We start from the raw sequence: 19013 nt of genomic DNA, 5'->3' as shown, positions 1-19013 counted from the left end.
AACACACATTGTTTGGCTACAGGGGCGAGCGGCCCTTTGAGGTTGTAAACACCCAGTTTGCCAACAGGCCTGTGTTTCTGAAAGGCTGTGTCCGACCACAATCCTTTCAGGAAAAAAAGTTCTGATTACACTACAGGCTGGTTAGCCTCCGTGTGGTTTGAACATTGTATGTTAGTTGACGTAATATTTGCAAAGTGAATATGGCAACTCGAATCTGCTCTCCTTCGCCAACCTTTTTTCAAACGTTGTAATCTGTACTTTATTCATTGTCCCTCCTCGTGTAAACAGTGAGTGTTGCAGTCAATGTTAGGTTATGCAGGAGTGTAAAGAGAACATCGCATTTCATAGATATACCATCTAGTGTGTACACACACATTTTTTATCGTTAACAGCTCACAAAAAGAATGTCACCTTGATGGTAAAGCTAAGGATTCAAGTTTTCGTATCGATATTTTCTACTTTCCCTCTTTTTGTTTTGTATATAAAAATAAATACTAGTTGTTCGAAAACCCAAAAATATAAATAAATAAAATATATATATTTAATTAACACTTAAGAAAAATAAATGTGGCTTAATACTTTTCCATTCGATGCTGCGTCCTTACCCCTGGGGTTTATTCTAGGTCCCATGTCTAATTAGGCTTCATTGTTATGCATGTAGCCTGATGATTAGCTGGGGCACATTATAGCAGAATGGCCATGTTCTATTCCTGTTCATTTAATTTGAACCCCCAGTTCTCTGTACCCTCAAAAATGTCTTCTTCTGGATCACGGCTCCAAATTGCAAATCGAGGTGCGACACATCAGTTTCTTTTCCCTTTTGTAGTGCTTCAGTCAGAGTTTGTGTGGAGCTGTAGGGCGAGGCCATTTGCATGCTGATCTTGATACTCCCACTCCCCCCACCCCACACCAATATACTGTATGTATTATATCGAATAACAAAAATATCACATCCACTGCATCGTCCTATCGACCACATCGCAAGATAAGAATGTCGCTAGTAGAGGCGGAATTAAGAATCATAAAAGTAAACTCGCCTTGTCAATGTAGTTGTAAACGAAATAGTGAATGCGATATATTTGTAAGCTTTCATCCTATTTCTCTGGTATTTAGCCTGCCTCTAACCACTGCATGACTTTTCTTTGTAGCAAAACGTATTTCGAAATATTTTGTTGTGATCTATGTTGCCTTCAAACCCAAGGTTCCGGCATAGGTTAGATTCAAACTTCCGAGTTGGGTCCAAACGTTGGTCAGGCAAGTAGCCGGTATTTCCACAGCGTTCATCTTGGGAAACTGGTTGAGTTTGCCCCGCTGTGAGGTGCACGTGGTGTCGCGATGTCCTTCCGGATGCTCGTTGTAGGTCGTGGCCGGAGTCTCTTCCCTCTGCCTGGCCTGCTCATGGACGGCCTGCTTCGCGAAGGGGAAGACCTCCATTGTCATTCTGGTGACAATACAGGGCATCGCTCTGCTCCCGCTGAACCTGCCGCGAGCCTCGAACTCGTAGGCCACCCTGTGACTGACACGTGTCAGCAGCCTCAAAAGTTCAAGCTCGCGCGCCTCGCTACTTAGCAACTCGCACATCGTCTGAAGGAAGACCGAACCGCTGGGATTCAGGAATGCACCATACCCTGAAGGGTGGGGGAGAGAATCGGGGAATAATAGGTTACAATTTGTTACAAGCATATTCAGCATTCAAAACACACGGGCTACGTTTTCCTGTGTTATAATTAATCACTGACGTTTGTGGCTATACAGAAGAATAGGGTTGATGTTGAATTAGCTTGACTTAAGGGTGTTACAGACTATCTCTGAAACCAGAGCCAGTTTTTTTTACACAATTTACTATAAGACCACATTAAATCTAGAAATGTCTACATGCCAAATCTACTGCCCAAATAAGCGTATTTCACGTACAGTTCTCGGTTTATGGTGCTTATTTTTTCACATTTGTCTGTATTTCTCTATATATGCATATTGACATATTCCTGGCGAATAAGCAACACAACCTTTGACAAGAAATGTAAAAGTAAGCGGTGCCTTGCTTGCTTTCTATCGCTTTTTTGAAGAGTCAAGTGTACAAAGGAGATAAGTATTCAAGTTTTTTTTTGGGGGGGGGGGCGGGGATGTGAGTGGGACTTATATATAGCGAAACTCGAATCGAGCACCAGTTGCATTACAGACCCACACATTCATTTTTGTTCGGCACGCGGAGATTAAGTGATTTGCCTAGAATCACACAAGCTGTTGAGCATCCCTGAGACTAGAACCTGGTTTCCCTGCTTGGAACTCGACAACCTAGCCGTTAGGCCACGTCCCCTCCCCAATAAAGTAGTATCTTAGGCCCTTGTACTCCAAAGCAGTATCTGCAGAGCTGCTTCATCTCTATGTCACAAAGGGGGCTTCCTATGACCTTTGCCTAATTTGTGCACTCACTTTTGGGATGGCTAGGGGCTTTCATTTTATCATTAAATGCCAATAGTGCAATCAAAATCTAGCCCAGCCTGCCCAGTCCGGTATTGCTTTGGCTGAGTTTGATGATAGTCCAGACAAACAAAGGGTCCTGGAGATCTGGGGACAGTCACATACACAGCAAAGTTCTGTTAACGCTCTCCAGCTGGCCTACCACCTGGGCAAGGGAAGTTTATGCCACATACTGACATGTTATCCTTTAACAAGCGTTCACATGGAACTCATTCTTAGAAATGAGTTCCATGTGAACGCTTATTTCAAGGATAACTTGATATCTCTGTTCACATAGACATACGGAGTGCTCTTGTTCTTGTTTAAACATACTGACATGCAACTGGCTCTTCTCAGGCCCTAGCAGTCAATCAGAGCGGTCGGCCTTTTAAGAACCCTTAGCATTTTCCTATAGAACAGACCGTCTGTCACCCAGTACCTCCGTTTTACCTGGGCTGCTGGCGAACATGACCGTCGTGTCACTGGGGATGGAGAGGTAGTGCGAAAAGCTGTCTTCTTGGGTGTAGCTGCCGCCGTCAGTTTCCACGTCCACCCCTCGATCTAGCATTTCCCCTCTGCAAGCCTGTAGTTGGGAAAAGAACAAATGAGTCAACAAGAGAGACTTTACTGATATCCAGAACTTCCATCCCCAAGGTGCACTGATCCTAATGCAAATAGGATGTAAGTGGTAAGGCACTACAGATGGAAGCTACTAGGTGACGGAAGGTTTTCCCTAACCTTTCTGGTCCTTCCAATTGAAGGGTATAAAGGAGGATGGCCTAAAACCAGTATGTCAAGATTAGGAATTACTTCAACAGGATTATGTGACTGCATTCATAGATACAATGACATGCCTGTGGCATGGAGTACTAGCGTCAAGTACCACTGCCTCGTCCTGAGCAATACTATGCTATGAGATGGAAGTCTCGCATGTGACCAACTCTGTTGCAGCCCTACTACTACAAACATTATAGCATGCACAAAAACAGTTCTCACTTGCACAAAGAACATCTTCGTCTTCCCCGTGAGCTTCGGGCACCTCCTGGGTGTGAACATGGAAAATATGTCAGTCAATTTCACTGGGCAGCCATCAAAGCCGAAGACCACCCCTTCCTCACCGTGACTTGACAGCACACTCAAGAAGCAGTCACCTTGCTCCTTGGCAATCTCTGGAAAGAGAATGGTAAAGGTTAGAGGGGTGACAAGAAGTCCTAGTGATCTGCTTGGTATTTCAAAATAGCAGAGAGACAAGACTCTAATCTTGAAATCCAAAATGGCTGATGGAGGTCACACACTGTAAAAATCAACAACGCCATCCAAAATATTGAGAAAGTCGAGGCATCAAAGCCAACCATGCAAGTTTACTGAGGACTGAACATGCTAATGATCCCCACTGTGGATTTTATAATACGACTGAATCACACACTGAGCTGCCTCATTGCATTTGAATAGCCTGTTTTGCTGTTGCCCTAATGCAATACACTGCAATGGGCACTGGACAAACAGCTCTCTTAACACCATTGTAGTGTATGTGCTAAGCTGTGAGAAGTGGATGCAGAGGCCTTTGAATCTTGGTGTGGGTGCAATAGTCCAAATAGTTTTGCTAATGATATCCAGAACCCAGGCCACCTTGTGGTTGTGCATCAGTACTGTGTGTTTGTCTAACTGAAGACTGTAAGAAACGGGCCAGGATGCATCATTTCCGTTATGAATGTGGCATCCTGGCTGGCAAGAGTTTGGTGTTGCACCTGCGGGGAAGGAGGAGGCAGGGTTGAGTGGATGAGCTTGAAGAAGTTGTATGACTAAGAGCCGTTTTTGTGTTCAGACTGGATTGTTGCTATGCAACACTGGATCTGATTACTCAGGTTTGTGTGGCACGTGTTGCCTTCCTAGGAGAGGGTGGTCAGGGAATATGGTTCATGATCCTAACAAGACCCATCGGGTGATTCTGACAGGGGGCACCCCTTTCATTTATTTGTGGCCAAAACATTTGATCAGAAATGCACAACATACGAATATTGGTGGTAGATAGAACAATGGCAACTGAATGACAAATCAAAACCTGAGCATTAGCAGTGAGGATCACAGGCGCTGTTTTCTTCTGGAATCTGTTTAAATTAGACACCAGAGGGTGAACTACAAATACGCATCACCTCCTTCCCTGTGGGCCAAAGGGCATGTCAAGTGTGTCTTCTGGTTATCTAGGGCCTTGTCAGAGCAGATTAGTGGACTAGTGGAAGCCTTATTGTTACTAGTCCTCCAGAGAGGGCACAATACACAGCTTCAAAGTGCAGGACAAAGCCCTTGCAAATGCCAACATGTCAGGCTTGTATTCTGGATGTGTTCCAGGGTAACGCCAATAATCCATGCAGTTGAAATTTTAGGCACTGCTTTATGCCATGAGAAAGCGGTACAAAAGGGGGTGGTGATGGACGGAGCATCTGAACCAATCAAACACTCAGACCCAGTCAACAGATCTGGGTTTAATCCATCACCGTTCTTTAGCCCAGTCTGCCACCCCAGTTCAGACATGACCATATGCAAATCAGTCTGACCCTGTGCCTCATGGGAACAGTCCAGCCCGAACTGCCAAGCCATGCCTTCCCTGGACCGGAAACAAGCTTCCTAGGACCGGTTTCTGGCATTACAGCCGTCTTCAGCCAGGCTTGCTTGAATCCAGAGGCAAAGTGAGCAAGGGACTCACGTCTGAGTATAACCTGCCAACTTATGGCGAACAAAGCGGTACAAAAGAGGTTGGTGATGGACGGAGCATCTGAACCAATCAAACACTCACACCCAGTCAACAGATCTGGGTTTAATCCATCACCGTTCTTTAGCCCACTCTGCCACCCCAGTTCAGACATGGCCATATGCATATCAGTCTGACCCTGTGCCTCATGGGAACAGTCCAGCCCGAACTGCCAAGCCATGCCTTCCCTGGACCGGAAACAAGCTTCCTAGGACCGGTTTCTGGCATTACAGCAGTCTTCAGCCAGGCTTGCTTGAATCGAGTGGCAAAGTGAGCAAGGGACTCACGTCTGAGCATACCGTGCCAACTTATGGCGAACAAAGCGGTACAAAAGGGCTAAAGAACGGTGATGGATCAAACCCAGATCTTTTGACTGGGTGTGAGTGTTTGATTGGTTCAGATGCTCCGTCCATCACCACCCCCTTTTGTACCGCTTATGTCATGAGAAAGCCATAATGTAAAATCAATGGCTCACGACTTTATCCTGTAACCATGCGGTAGATGCCATGCTCTCTAAGGATACTACCAGTGCTCTGTAAAACAAAAACTATAACCAGAGTTGTTCCCTCTGTAATGCTTCCACATCGAATAACCCTGTAAAAAAATATTGTCGTCCAGTCACTGCTGTAGCAGATTGGAGGTTTAAAACTACTGCTTTTGGGCCATTGAAATATACAGGCAGTAAAATATCATATGAAGCAATAGTGGAGGCCGTCAGTTGTACTTACTGCAAGCCATACCCTCTCCCTGCAGAAGACCTTTTTTTTTAGGCGATAATCATTTTCCACTTCTAACTCATGCTCTACATGATTTTACTTTATTTTGGGTTGAAGTGGTATTTGATCTGTCGATGCACTCTTTAACAAATCATTATTTTTCAATGGGCTCTTTTGATGACTCCTAGTGTAAAGGCACTCCTTTTCATTAAGCTAATTGGAATAAACTTTGATTGGTGAACATGTTCTTCCTTACTTGTGCCCCCTAGCTAGATAAGTACATAGAAAGAGATATGTTTTTGAGGCATCTAACAATCAGAAAATTAAGTAGACAAGAAGCCGGAATCAACAGTCACACATTGAGCGACCAAACGCTAGAGCGGCAGACCAAAACGTGCCTTCATATGTAGACATGTTCTTAGAAAACATGGGAAAGCAGAAAGGTACTCAAATGCTCCAAAACAAATATGAAAGAAAAGTTCAGATTGATATGTTATGATCTATAGTTTATAACTAGTAGACAACAGGTTGTTGGGTTATCAGAATATAATTCTCAGAATATTATCAAGTATCATGCCCTAAATATCATACATGAAAATATTGTCTCATCTGAGATAATAACATAAAAAGTATACACAACAGGGTGGTAGTTAGGACACAATACATATATGTGACAGATCATATTTCTGTGCATATTGACATAAAACCCCATTACCTAGTCCCTTTATGCTTTTTCTTGCAGACGCTTGTTTACTTAGGTTTGCTGTGGAGCTGCATCCACGTTGCTGTCAGTGAACATATCAGGTCCAAACGCATTGAGGCACATGCCTCTAACTCTAAATCAGTTGACTCTTGAAGGATGGCGAGGCCAGATGTGTAAAAGGGTCATGGCCTTAAACTAAATGGCTAAACGGTGGAAATTCTTTTTTTGGGGGGGGGGGTGATGCAGGCTTGCAAAGAAAATTACCTAAAAGAAATCTATGGAAGCATGCTGCTTTTTTAGAGGTTGGGTATTATAGAAAAGAGGCTGCTACCTGCGAAATGTGGGGGAGTTGACAGATACAGAAATAATTAAGATAACTGTATAAATATAGAGACACATGCATCTAGACTCACATCAGACCCTTCAAAATCACCCTCACTTCTCCCAAAATTATATTCACCTCCTAAATATCAATATTCCTCCAAAGACTTTGATTGGTCACACTTTCCTCAAGTTGTTTAGCTTTTATGCTCTTTAATTGTACCCTCTTTGATTTTGTGATTTACCCTCATTCACAAGACAAAATGTTGAAGGGTATGCGACATGGATAAACAGCCAATAGAAAGATATCTAGAATCATAGAGTAGGTGAGACAATGAAGGCTATAACCCAATGCATGGCTATGGTTCAGCTAGAGGTCCACTTGGATGCTCGAGTCCCAATCAAGTACAGCTTTCATGCGGATTCAGCCGGCCAACCACGATCTAATCTAATATTTTGAGACTAAAAGACAAAGCCGTAACCCTTGATATAAAACATGAGACAGGAAGAGATGCCCGTCTAGTGGCTGAGTTGCACATTGTGCAACCAGAAAATAGAATCAATCCAGGCTTTCTCGTTTGACCACATTGGTAATTTTATTTCACCGGGCCTCTTTTTTCATTTTTGCACATGAGAGCACCTTGGAATGTGTGGTCTCAGGATATGTGCTGCACAAAAACTACTTCTGTATTCATTTTAATAGACTTTAACGTTGCTCCATGTATTATAAAGATCGAGGCTACACGGAGGGTACACAGGACAACTGGGTTGCCTCTTAGGGTCAGTGGAATTATGGGATTGTGCAACTGTGGCGTTTTCTGCAAAAATTATGGATGTCCCGTGTTTGCTACATAAAACATCATAACTGCATAATCTGCAGATTAAAATAAATGTTTGCCACGTGTTATGTGTAATAAAATGAAAACAATTATTTAGTAACACTAGCACAAAATGTGCCGCATTAATTTAATTTTCGCGCTGCATAACAAAGTCAACCTTCTCACGTAATTTGGTCCTTCCTTGCGGCATAATTCTCTTGGCTGCACTTAGTTCACTAACGGCATCCTCATCTGTGTGAAGGGAGGCACGAATGTTTCCAAGTTCATGTTCAAAATGTATCATTGTTAATAAACGCTTCAAATGCACGCCTATAATCCGATATACTAAAGTGAAACGTGTCCCTAAATCAAAGATATACATTTTTTTTAATTCTGTACATACTTTACTAGATTTTTACATGAGGTCTGTTGCACGCTTTACATGCACATGTTTCGGCTAGTGTAACGGTTCTTAGAACCTAGCCAGACCCTCGTCTCGACTCTCCCGTTTGACCTGTTGACTTGCACACCTCTAGAATCAGCAATTAAGTTCCCGCCACAGAAGAAGCCGCCCCGAGGTTTACCTTCCTGATAGGCGTCCGTGACCTCCTGCGCCGTCAGGTCAAAGTGCAGCGTCACCGTGAAGCCCAGGTCCGAGAGGACTCTGAAGAGTTTGCGCGCGTCCGCGCCAGCCCCGCTGCGCGAGGGAAGGGGGCAGCGGGTGTGGAAGGACTTCATGAAGATGAGGAGGGCGCGGTTCTTCCTCTGCGGTCTTCCGAAAGACATGCTGGCTGGAAGGGTGAAGGAGGCTGGCCTGCCTAACTCCTTGTAGTGAGGTACTGTGTCGCTACTGTTTGGTGTAGTGTGTGATCCGTGAGGCGCGCGAGCTTTATGTATCTAACGCCTCCACACCCACCTGGCTGTTCCTTTGAATTAGGTGGCTCGGGTGACTCAGAGGAACTTGAAGCTAAGCGCCTGACCGGGAATTTCTGACTAGTATGTTATCGTGCGGAGTTGTTAAGCCTCGCCATAAAAAAATAATAATCGTTAGTTGTAGTGACTGTGCCACTTTCACCCTTGGAACCCGGTGGCGCTGCACATGTTGCACTCTTAATAGATACTCCAGTACGTCCCTGCCTCTCACTCTACAGGGCGAGATGGGTCACGCCACAGACTACCTGGAAACGAACCCCACCAAGTTATTGGCACGGCAACCGACACCCTATAGGCGCAGTGGTGGGTAAAAAATGTACGAGAATACTTTTAAGTGAGAAAGTCTGAGGTCAAAGGGGCTTCGCCATATAGGGATACAATGTCCCTTACTGTGTGGCCACATGGTTAATGAGAACTAAGAGATAAAACGCAGATTTAGCAACAGACTTTACAGGCACGTAAACCGTGTTTTGGTCCTTCATGAAATATTGGTCTATTGGAGTTTTCCCAAACTTAGGTCGCTAGATGAATCTATGTCAACCAGGACACTACCCACTTTACTTTTTTCCCACAGATCAACATTTTCAAGGGTGTAAGTCCACTTATGTTCCGTTTAAATGAACGGAGACTACAACCCACAGCATGCATTAGGTTGTTAAACGAATTCTCAGGATTGAAATGTTTTGTCCCAGAAGACATGGAGTCTTCTGATAAGATTATTCACATCTATGCCCTACTGAATTAGTTCCCTATTTTGTAACTATGTAACACTTATCTTTGTCAATTGAGCAATCTACATGATGCATTTGTTTTTTAGATTCACTGTAATGCTTCTGGTAACCCAAAAACAAGCTTTCACGGTGCTCAGAGGGGTCATATTCTCATGCTGCCATCCACTGTAAACGCTGAATTTGCCCTTCGGTTTGAGGTGCTCACTCTGAACTCGAGAGCGACCTTTTCACTTTACCGATCATTGATAACGCCTACACCCTCCTTACAAGAGCCACTTTTGTGAGCTTTTTGACCTGCCAGCCAGTGGTCGCAACGATGTCACAGGTAAGATCCGAATACTACTACGCTTTCGGTCATGTAACAGGAGGAACTCTTAGTCGGTGCTTAACTTGTAAGTAAATAAACAAATACCCTTGACGAAAGCTTTTTTTAAGGAGGTTGAGGCCCACGTTTGCGACTCATATGGCACACTTCTACCTCTGGGCCACCACCGCCTTGCCATTGACCTCCGTGCTAGCACCAGGCTTCCATGAAATCAATACCTACGGGTGCACATCATTACAAGTCTCGGGTGGAGTGATTTCACCCAAGGAAAAAACATAAAAATAGGATAAAATGGTACATTTTACAGCCCATCCATCTCATAAGCGGTAAAAAAACAAGAGTTTTTGATGGGGCACTAGTGAAATAGTCCAATACTTTTTGAGTGTTCCCTGGAAGAGCTTATGAGAGGAGGGGGAGAGGTGTGGCCTGGGGACCATAGCTGCCAACTTTGGAACTGGAGAAAACGGTTCAAATCCCTGTTCTGGCTCTTAATCTTGTGAATCTGGGCAAACCACATAAACTCCTGATGTCTTAAAAATGAATCTACCCTTGTGGGGGTGCTCGTTTAAAGTGGTGTAATGCATATGAACCAAATGTACACAATATACATAAAAAAATGAATTACACTTCCCAGGGTTATAGGGTTGTCCCCAAGGCCTATGTCTCATTAAAATGCATAGTCTTTTACTTCACTTCAACTTTTTTTTTTTCAAGATGCCCCTTCAAGTAGATTCTGAGAATGTCATTTAAAGGGGAAGTGTTGACATCTCACAATCTCTTGGTGTAAGCAGGAACCATCACCAGTAACTCAAAACCAATGCTGTTTTCTTTCTAAATGTCTTCATATTTCATTTTCAGTAGTCCTGGTAGTCTATTAGCGAACAAGCCCTGTGCATTTGACAAAACGATCAAACCTACCAAACGGTGAATTATTCAAGAGAAGCTTCTGTCTTTGGTCCATGTGAAAGGGGGGCATCCATTTCTATAAATCTATTAGGACTTTATAATAGTATTTAAAATAGCTCACTAGGTTGAGCAACACAGCTTCAACCAATGGCATGGCCAACTCATCCATTCATCTTTCTGGAGCGCTACCATGTGTACCAATCAGTTGGATCTTTTGCTAAGTCCCCCTCTAACGGTTCTCTTGCCTTTCTCTCCCAGACAAAATTAAGAATATAAAATGCAGAAGCCATACTGCAATTTGGTTACATTATGTACAGATAGACTAACAGCCCTGGAACTTTAGCCCCTTTGTCAATAGGCTTTTGCTTCAAGGAGTCAAAAAATGGTTCCAAACTCCTGCAATGCTGAAGGAATAAAAAAAAGTAGGATGACACTGGCTTAGGAGTGTAACACTCTGCACAGGAATCACAATGTACACTGGACCCTATAGACAGCACAGTTTTTTAGGTCGAGCCTAGACTTCGCATGCACTGTCTCTCCGAGACTTGCTGTATTCACTCAGTGGGTTTACGGGCCCACCCACTGCTTTTCATTTGTCGGGGTCCTTTAAAAATATTTGCTTCTAAGTAGTTAATTTTTCCTATTTGTCCCATCTTTTCGTTGTTTGTTTACTCCCACGGAGCGGTGTCCCAGTACTTGTAACCTTCCACTTTCCCATTATAGCAACTGTAAAAGGGACTCCTTTTTTCCTTTTCCAAGAGCGCCGCACACAAGCGCTAGATGTTCTCAGGTGCTACGAGCTCTGAATTCCGTTTCTGTAAACATGGCTGTAATTCTTGTTCTCCTCACATTTGCTATGCATTCAAAGACCGAGATCAAATGTCAGAGGCTGATTTTGATGGCGCCTCTTTAATTTTCTTAATCTGTTGGGTTTGACACATGCATTGTTTTGATACACAATGTGCAGAAAAAAGAGAATGTGCATGAACTTGGGGTGTGTGCAGCCCTTGGCCTCACAGAGCAGTCTTCCCTGACCCTTCTCAGCCTCCTGTCCGAGAATTGGCTCCTGCTGACATCTGGGCATCGGAGCTCCACCTCCATTGGCTACAGACACTGAGATGGGTTCGATCTCAGTAGTTCATACTGTAAGCAACTTAAGTTAGTCTTTGCAGCATCTGGTATGCTGTCTTACTTTATTTTCTTATACATAAAAATACAAACTTATTTTATTGGCATGGCAAGTCAGACAAGTATTACAAAAGTTTCCTCCTTGCCTTTCCAAGCTGTTTATTGTTAGGAGCTGTTAGATGGATCTGTCTTTTCTTGCTGTAATATGGAGAGGCTGACTCTCACTACTCTCCAGTGTGCTTTGTATTTGGACAGGAATGCATAGTTTTGCCTCTTCTTTTTTTTGTTGTTTTTTTGTTTCCCTCAGGGCTTAACTTCCCTTGTTTACTATGTAGGCTCTCGTTCCGTGTCCCATTCGTACATATGTTCTCTCCCATGTGGCCCACCAAAGCCCTCCTTACCCTGTCACACCGCTCTCCCCCTGCCATCCACAGAAAGAGCAGCCCAAGTCTGCCCAGTTGCATTTATGTAGTGCCTTCACAATTGCTGCTGTGTTTGGCTTTGTAACCAGTTCTGAGGTTCTACAAGTGAGCATTGTGGTCTGACACCCTCCCACCATCCGCTCTCCTCCTCCATGTGCTACCCTCCACCCCATTCAGATTTGTATTCTCACAATGGTCCTGTGCTGCGATTTCTGAGAAGAGCAGTCCTGAGGCCTGTGTTGATATGCTGCTGTGTGTTTGGAAAATCTCGCTGCGCCTTGCATCTTGCATGTTTGTCTGTACACTATGTGCTTATGGTAGGATCTCTGTATACCTCCCTAGCCATGAGGTGTGTGAGCAAGAGTGTGTATGTGTACCTTCTTAATGTCATTATTACATGTCTACATTTCTACAAACGTTTGTGTGAGCAAGTGTGTCCTTACCTTCTAGTGTATGTTTGTGTGTGTCTTTCTGAATATGCCTGGCTATGTGCGTTTTTGTGTGCCTTCCTGCATTTATTTAATAATGTTTATATATTGATTAATTTTAGGTGAACATGTTGCACACCTTGGATACGTTTGTGTATATGATTGTTACTTTGTGCATGCATATTTGCATATGCGAATCTTCCTTCATGTATTTGTGTTGGTATACACTCACGCATATATTTTAGTATGGGTACCCCCGTCCAGGAGTATATGGCCTGGGCTCCTTCTACTTTGTATATCTTTTTGGTCATACATTTGCATAGGGGTAGGTGGCTTCTTCTATTTTTGTGTGTTTTCCATACATTTCTTCTGTCACGACAAACCTGTTTTCTTTCCTTTTATAAACAGCAGGCAAATGCAATGAATGTGACCAATGCCTCTCTGTGGTAGGAACCAAAGCAATAGGTTGTTTTCACTCTCTTACATTTCCATGTTCCCTCTTGTAGAAAGCTGGCTCTGTATATACTATACCAAAGTAAGGTGTGCACATAGTCCAGTGGGTCCCCAGTTGGTTTACAGAGGCTAAAGTAGATAATACTTTTTAGGTTTCGCCCTGGCCGTAGCACTGCCTAAGCAGTGCCCCGCCCAGGGCGAAATCTAATGTTATCTCAGTAGTGGGGACTTGAAACCGCCCCTTCTTCCATTGGCTAGCTCCATAAATGGAGGCTAGCCATTGGAAGACATCAGTGTCAATCACTTTTTCCTGGTCAGAACGTGAATCGTGGGCGTTTCTGACTCTTTTTTTAAGTCCCGCCCCTTGTTGCCGTGTGTCCCGGGCCGCGCTGTGATTGGCTGTCGGCCCGGAACACCCCGTGACGTCATTCCCCGGGCCGCGCTGTGATTGGCTGCCGGCCCGGGACCTGACTTGTTTCCGCTGATGACGCCGGCTCGGGGGAGGAAACTGAGGAGGAAAAGGGGCAGACTGACTTTTTCCGTTTCCAAACAAACTTCTCAGAACTATTTCTGTCCCTGCACAAAAAGGCCTGAGAGGTGCGGGGCCGGGGAGCGCCCCGCCCGGCTTGGAAAGTCTGCTATAGATGTGAGATGGGACAGAGGAGTCGGGCAGGTCCCGGCAGTCGACCACAGGACTGCTAGCGCCCGATCTGTAAACGCACCTCTTTTGCGTCTCTTTTTCAGGTTCTTATTTTTCTCACGACTATTTCATGTGTTGACGGATCTCCTCACACGTCCTATCTGTCTGGTTACCATATTTTCCTTAGTGCTTCCTTGGCTTCTCTCTGTGTTCAGGGGCGTGGCTATCACTAGTGTAGCACGTGCAGCGGCACGGAGCAAACTGAACTATGGTTGTTGTATTGTTATTGGTCAGCCGGCACCTTTGCTACGCCATCGTCTGTCGTCAGCACTTCCGTGTCTGTCCCGTCTGCCATCTCTCCGTCTCGTCTCAACAGTTCCTGGTGTCCCCCCATTGCTAATGTGTTTAAAAGAAAAAGTGCATGGACCCACAGTTTCCTTGTTGACCGGCCGCAGTTTTGCCAATAATATAGGGGTTACCGATTACAAAGTTTCGACTCCACCTCGTGTCTCTTTCTTCCACAAATCCGGCATTTCTTGTCTCCTCATCCCACTCTTGCAGTTGCAGGCCCCCTTTTCTCCTGATTTGTCCCAGTCTTTGTTTTTCCTATTTTTCTCTAATATTACCAGTTTGCTGCCTTTCTCGCTCCTGGTCAAATTCTAATGACCAAAAATACGTTCTGATTGGCAAAAGTGAGAGGTCACCACCCGCGACCACCGGCACAAATGAAGCACTGCCTCTCAGCAGCTCACTGCCCCTTTTGCGTTTCCGGCTTCTTTTCTCGACCTTAGTAGTCGCTGCGTCGTGGATAATGTACTCCTACCTCCCCACAATATGAGAGCCACCCCAGCTTCGACTGCTAGCATTCTGGCGGGTGGCCTTGTTTTACCTCGTTAACCCATTACAAACAGAGCTGGGCATCGCATTGCAAAATGTACCCTGGGGGAGACACAGGAGGCCAACATAGCGGGAACAAAAGTGGAAACTGCACGCAACGCGCTCAAGCCATCAAGTGCGAGTCCGCGTGCCATATCCATGGTGCTGAACAATGGGCACCTACGTATGCACATTGATAGCGTTTACACACCCGGCAGACACATGCACGGGTAGAGAACAAAGTGTGCTGCGAGCGCAAACACGTTTTTTAACCTCTGATTATTTTGTGCAAAATTCACTGTTTTTCCTGCGTGAAAGTTGAGGAGCTTAACGATTTTCCTTCGCTTTTACGTTTCTATATTTTTCAAACTACTCCAAGTCAACCACGCCAAAAGCAACATCTGAGGCACATTTGTAACCTCATTCCATGCCGGAAAATGTAGGCATACTTTTTTCACAGCAAGTTTGCATTTTGCAGAGCTTTAGCATGCACAATTGTGGCATTGCGGAGACAAACAAATCGTATAGTGCTGATGTATATCTGAAGAATTATATTTCTCTTTGAACGAGGAAATTAGTAGGTTTAGTTGTGTCAAAATTCAGTTTTTACAGGTGTCCAGACGATTTGTTTTCCAAACTGCATTGCATTTCGATGTGTTTAACTACGCCTGTGAATGTTGCAAACGCATGTTCAAATTCGCAGTCAATGATGCACCTGTGATTCATTTGTGGAGATAAAAAAATACGCTCCCATTCAATCACTCACCCAGGCGAGGGAGTCACTGTTTCATCCGTTCACCCAGTAATTCAAACACTGACCCACTTACCCAGGCATTCGGCCACTGACTTCCACTTTTCTCCTTTTATTCAATGAGTCATTCAACCATAGTTCAAAGCCGATTCTTCATTCACTCCCTCACTAGATCTGTCGCTCCCTTGTTCATTACCGTGTGCGTTCATTTGCGTAGCCTCTGACACCCCTTTTCTCTCCTAATGTAAATGTGAAACCATTGCATTGTAAATGCTTGTTTTTGTGGTAGTGTGGTTGAGCAGTTAGGCTTATCAGAGGGCTGTTAAGCATTTGTTCTACAGAGTCAAGAAATAATCGAACACACATTCAATGACTAAATCCAAGAACCATTGTTTGTGAAAATATTACTTTGTGTTTGTTTATTACTTAGAAACAAAGATACTTTGCAGTAAAATATTTTGTTATCTTTACATTTTTAAGTATAAAAAGTGGACACAGTACATTTCTCAAACCGTTCAATGTTAACCTATGGAGGGAAACCATTGTTCTAATTTCACATGTAAGTGCACAGCTTACAATTCCAGTCTTTGGTTTTAGGACAAACACTGGGAAAGGGACAGGTAAATGTAGATACTGCACCGCCAGCGGCACTGGGACTGCCGGGTGCAGCGGTCAAATTCGGTCACTGGGGCCCAATGTTAGTCAAAAATAGACTGGGGTATGGAAAAAGGTGCTGGTTATAGGTAGGTAAAATTGGAGTTGGGGCTCAATTTTCAGGGGTTGGGACCAGGACTAGAGGGGTCACAAGGCCGCACCAACCACATCCTCAATGGCAAAGAGGTGGCTGGGTGCAGAGTGCCAACACCCCATCGGGCTCCCAATGCAAAGCATTGGGAGACTGAAAGTTTCAAACAAAGGCTGCAGGCTCGGAAGCTGGACGAAGGTAACTAATGGCTCTAAAGGTAAGTTGGGATGTTGAAGGGCACCTGGGCACTATCAATTGGGCTCCTCAGAGCCTGGGGCTTTGGGTGCAGAGGTGTCCTTTGAGGTCGGAAGATCATTACCAGAGCAGGTTGCAATTAGGGGGCCTTTCATGTTGAGGCTACAGGTATCACAGTGGAGTCCAGGTGAGGTCACTCAAGGGTAGACTGAAGATCAGGACTGCTAGGGAACCTTCTTAGGACCGATGGGCAACTTTGACTCGGGCTGGAGGCATTGCCTGCAGAGGTAGGTCTGGTTGTGTGGTTCAGCAGGTCACTGGAGCTCTTTTTGAAGGTTTCTTTGTGGTCCGGGCCGCTGTCCTCTGGAGCCCCTGGCCTTTAGGGAAGGCAGGCGATCCTGCAGGACGAGTCGCTTTTTGGCACAGGTTTCCTCATAGGCTGCAGACAGGCCGGTAGACAGGGCTTTAGGTGGGACGGGACCAGCAAGTGCGGAGCACCAGCACTTTTAAAAAGTAGGGTCCCTATCGGGCTCTGCATTTTTGCCATCACCCTCCAGATGAAAAAAAAATCTAAACTCTGCAGCAGAACCACCCTTTACTGTCTGGAGTCTTCACTGCTGGCACAGCTATTCGGTGGTCCTCCTTTAGGTCACCAGGAATCTGAGGATCAAAGTTTAGGGGTACCCCTAAATACTTAATTCTAGGGTGTTGCAGCTACTAGGGGGTAATAGTAGCCAACGGGCTACTTACCTTTAGGGTGACTGCACCCTTTGTATGTCCACTCACTTTGGGAAGGGGGCTAACCCCTAATCCTATTGTTTCAAATCCTTACAACCAGCATGGAGGATTTTCAAAGCAGGGTGTCCCTTCAGCTCAGGACACCTTAGGGGTGCTCCTGACTGAAAGAGGACAAACCTCTCCTGCTTAATAGTTTTCCCACCGACATTGCTGCCAAAAGTAGGGCTTGTTCAGGGGGGATGGCATCCCCACTAGCTGAAGAGGCCCCAGCTAGCATAACAAGTATTTGCAATGCAATAGGTCTCGCATTAGGAAAGTTTGAGCTATTGGTATTGTAAATGACACATTTTTTATTTATGTGTTGGTTTTGAAAAAGCAAAATTAATAGCTGTCATTTACCATGCCAATAGTTTTAACTTTCGCAAATGTGACACCTTTTGTAATGCAATGTGTTGTATTTACATGACTTCGATGTATTGATATTACAAATAACAATGGCTTTTAATTTTTTTAATAATTAATACTTAAAGTTATTGTAATATATAATGGCAATGGCTTAAACTTTTTTAAATAACTTTTGTGAACATTATGTTTAGTGTATTTTTTTTGTGACGAAAATCCAAGAACAGAAGTGAAATATTAACATCTTTTTGTGACATTTGAAAAAAAAAGTTTGAAACATTGAGATAGTATATTTGAACCAATTGTTGTTGAATGGTTGCACAGATTGATGTTGTAGTGGCGACGAGTGATGCTGTGGCATTCAGTGATGATGTGGTAGCGCATAGTGATGCTGTGGTGCCCATAAGTGAGGGCGATGGATGGATAGAGTGAGGGCGATGGATGGATAGAGTGATAGATAGGATTAAAGAGCTCTTCTATACAAATTTGAAGCCTAAAAATTCTTCAAAAAAGTAAGGCTAAAGGTTTTAAAAAATGCACAGTATCTGTGGTGTGAAATAAAGGAAGATGCTAAACATCTGGTATTATTCAGAATTCTCCCTGGTTTGGGATTCCTCTAAGACACCAGAATGCCTGAGGGATAGACTAAGTCTCCCTTTAAAACAAGCTGAGATATCCAAATGGGGATATTTGATATCCAAGGAAGGTTCATTACCATGGGAGATGTTGAGCACAAAGACGGGCAACAGACTGTCTACATTTTAAATATATGCAGCTTACATTATGATTTGCAACCGCTTCTAGGGAGAAACTGGGGCTATGGGATTTGAGATCCTCCTTCAAGATGTTAGCCCGAAAAGAAAGAAGTGGCAACGTGGTATGGGGTTTTCCTGGAGGTAAAGGAAGAGAAATTGGAGGCCCCTTATGCGACCTGGTCAAATGTACTTCAGGATGAAAACATCCAATTTCTTTGGATGGACTCTCTAAAATTATTATACTCAACAGCCACGCCCGCAAACTTTAAACGTCACCACTTCTTTGTAATTAATAGGCTGTATTGGACCCCTCAAAGTGGCTACGTTCTTGTTACAGTCAGTACCCTGCTGTAATAGATGTATCCTCCCACGACCGAACGATGTACACATATTCTTTTTATGTCCTAAGATTCAAGAATATTGGAAAATTGTGGATACCACTATGAGCGATGTTTTGGGGGCATGTAGTCTTGAAAGTGACCCTGGTACTCCTTGGGGTGGATAATGTTATGTTCAACACTTTGAATAGCAAGCAATGGGGCCTATAATTCTATCTGTTGCTTCTGGCCATGCGGGAGATTTGTAAACACTGTTCAGATCCCGCTCCCCCACACCTAACGGAGTGGTTAAGTGGACTAGCAATATGGATATCAAATGCAAGTCACCACGGTCGGGGGAAGTCTTGGAGGATTTTATAAAATGGGCAGGTTAGCACTCATGGAACTAGGTAGGGCTGCCAGAAAAACATCTGAATATAGTCCTATGATTACACCAGGTCATGGACCCCGAGGTGGGTCATTGCACTCCCTACCTGCGAT

At 44.3% G+C, this 19013-nt stretch overlaps 1 long non-coding RNA gene and 1 pseudogene across 2 annotated transcripts in view; one reads left to right on the top strand and one right to left on the bottom strand.

Annotated features, from left to right (window-relative positions):
* Positions 1-972: 972 nt before the first annotated feature.
* Positions 973-8674, bottom strand: LOC144791920 (caspase-3-like; annotated as a pseudogene). The gene is made up of 4 exons (XR_013602494.1): positions 8352-8674; positions 3457-3629; positions 2911-3043; positions 973-1628 (listed from the first exon to the last, which is right to left on the bottom strand). The product of XR_013602494.1 is annotated as a caspase-3-like (transcript).
* The window catches only part of LOC144791921 (uncharacterized), a 336379-nt gene continuing 325703 nt past the window's right edge, over positions 8338-19013 (top strand). The window contains exon 1 of the long non-coding RNA XR_013602496.1: positions 8338-8603. This is a non-coding gene — a long non-coding RNA (uncharacterized LOC144791921). The remainder of the gene's footprint in view (positions 8604-19013) is intronic.

Source organism: Lissotriton helveticus, chromosome 11 (genome assembly GCF_964261635.1).
Source record: "Lissotriton helveticus chromosome 11, aLisHel1.1, whole genome shotgun sequence".
Classification (NCBI taxonomy): domain Eukaryota; kingdom Metazoa; phylum Chordata; class Amphibia; order Caudata; family Salamandridae; genus Lissotriton; species Lissotriton helveticus.
This window is presented reverse-complemented; position numbering and strand designations above follow the sequence as displayed.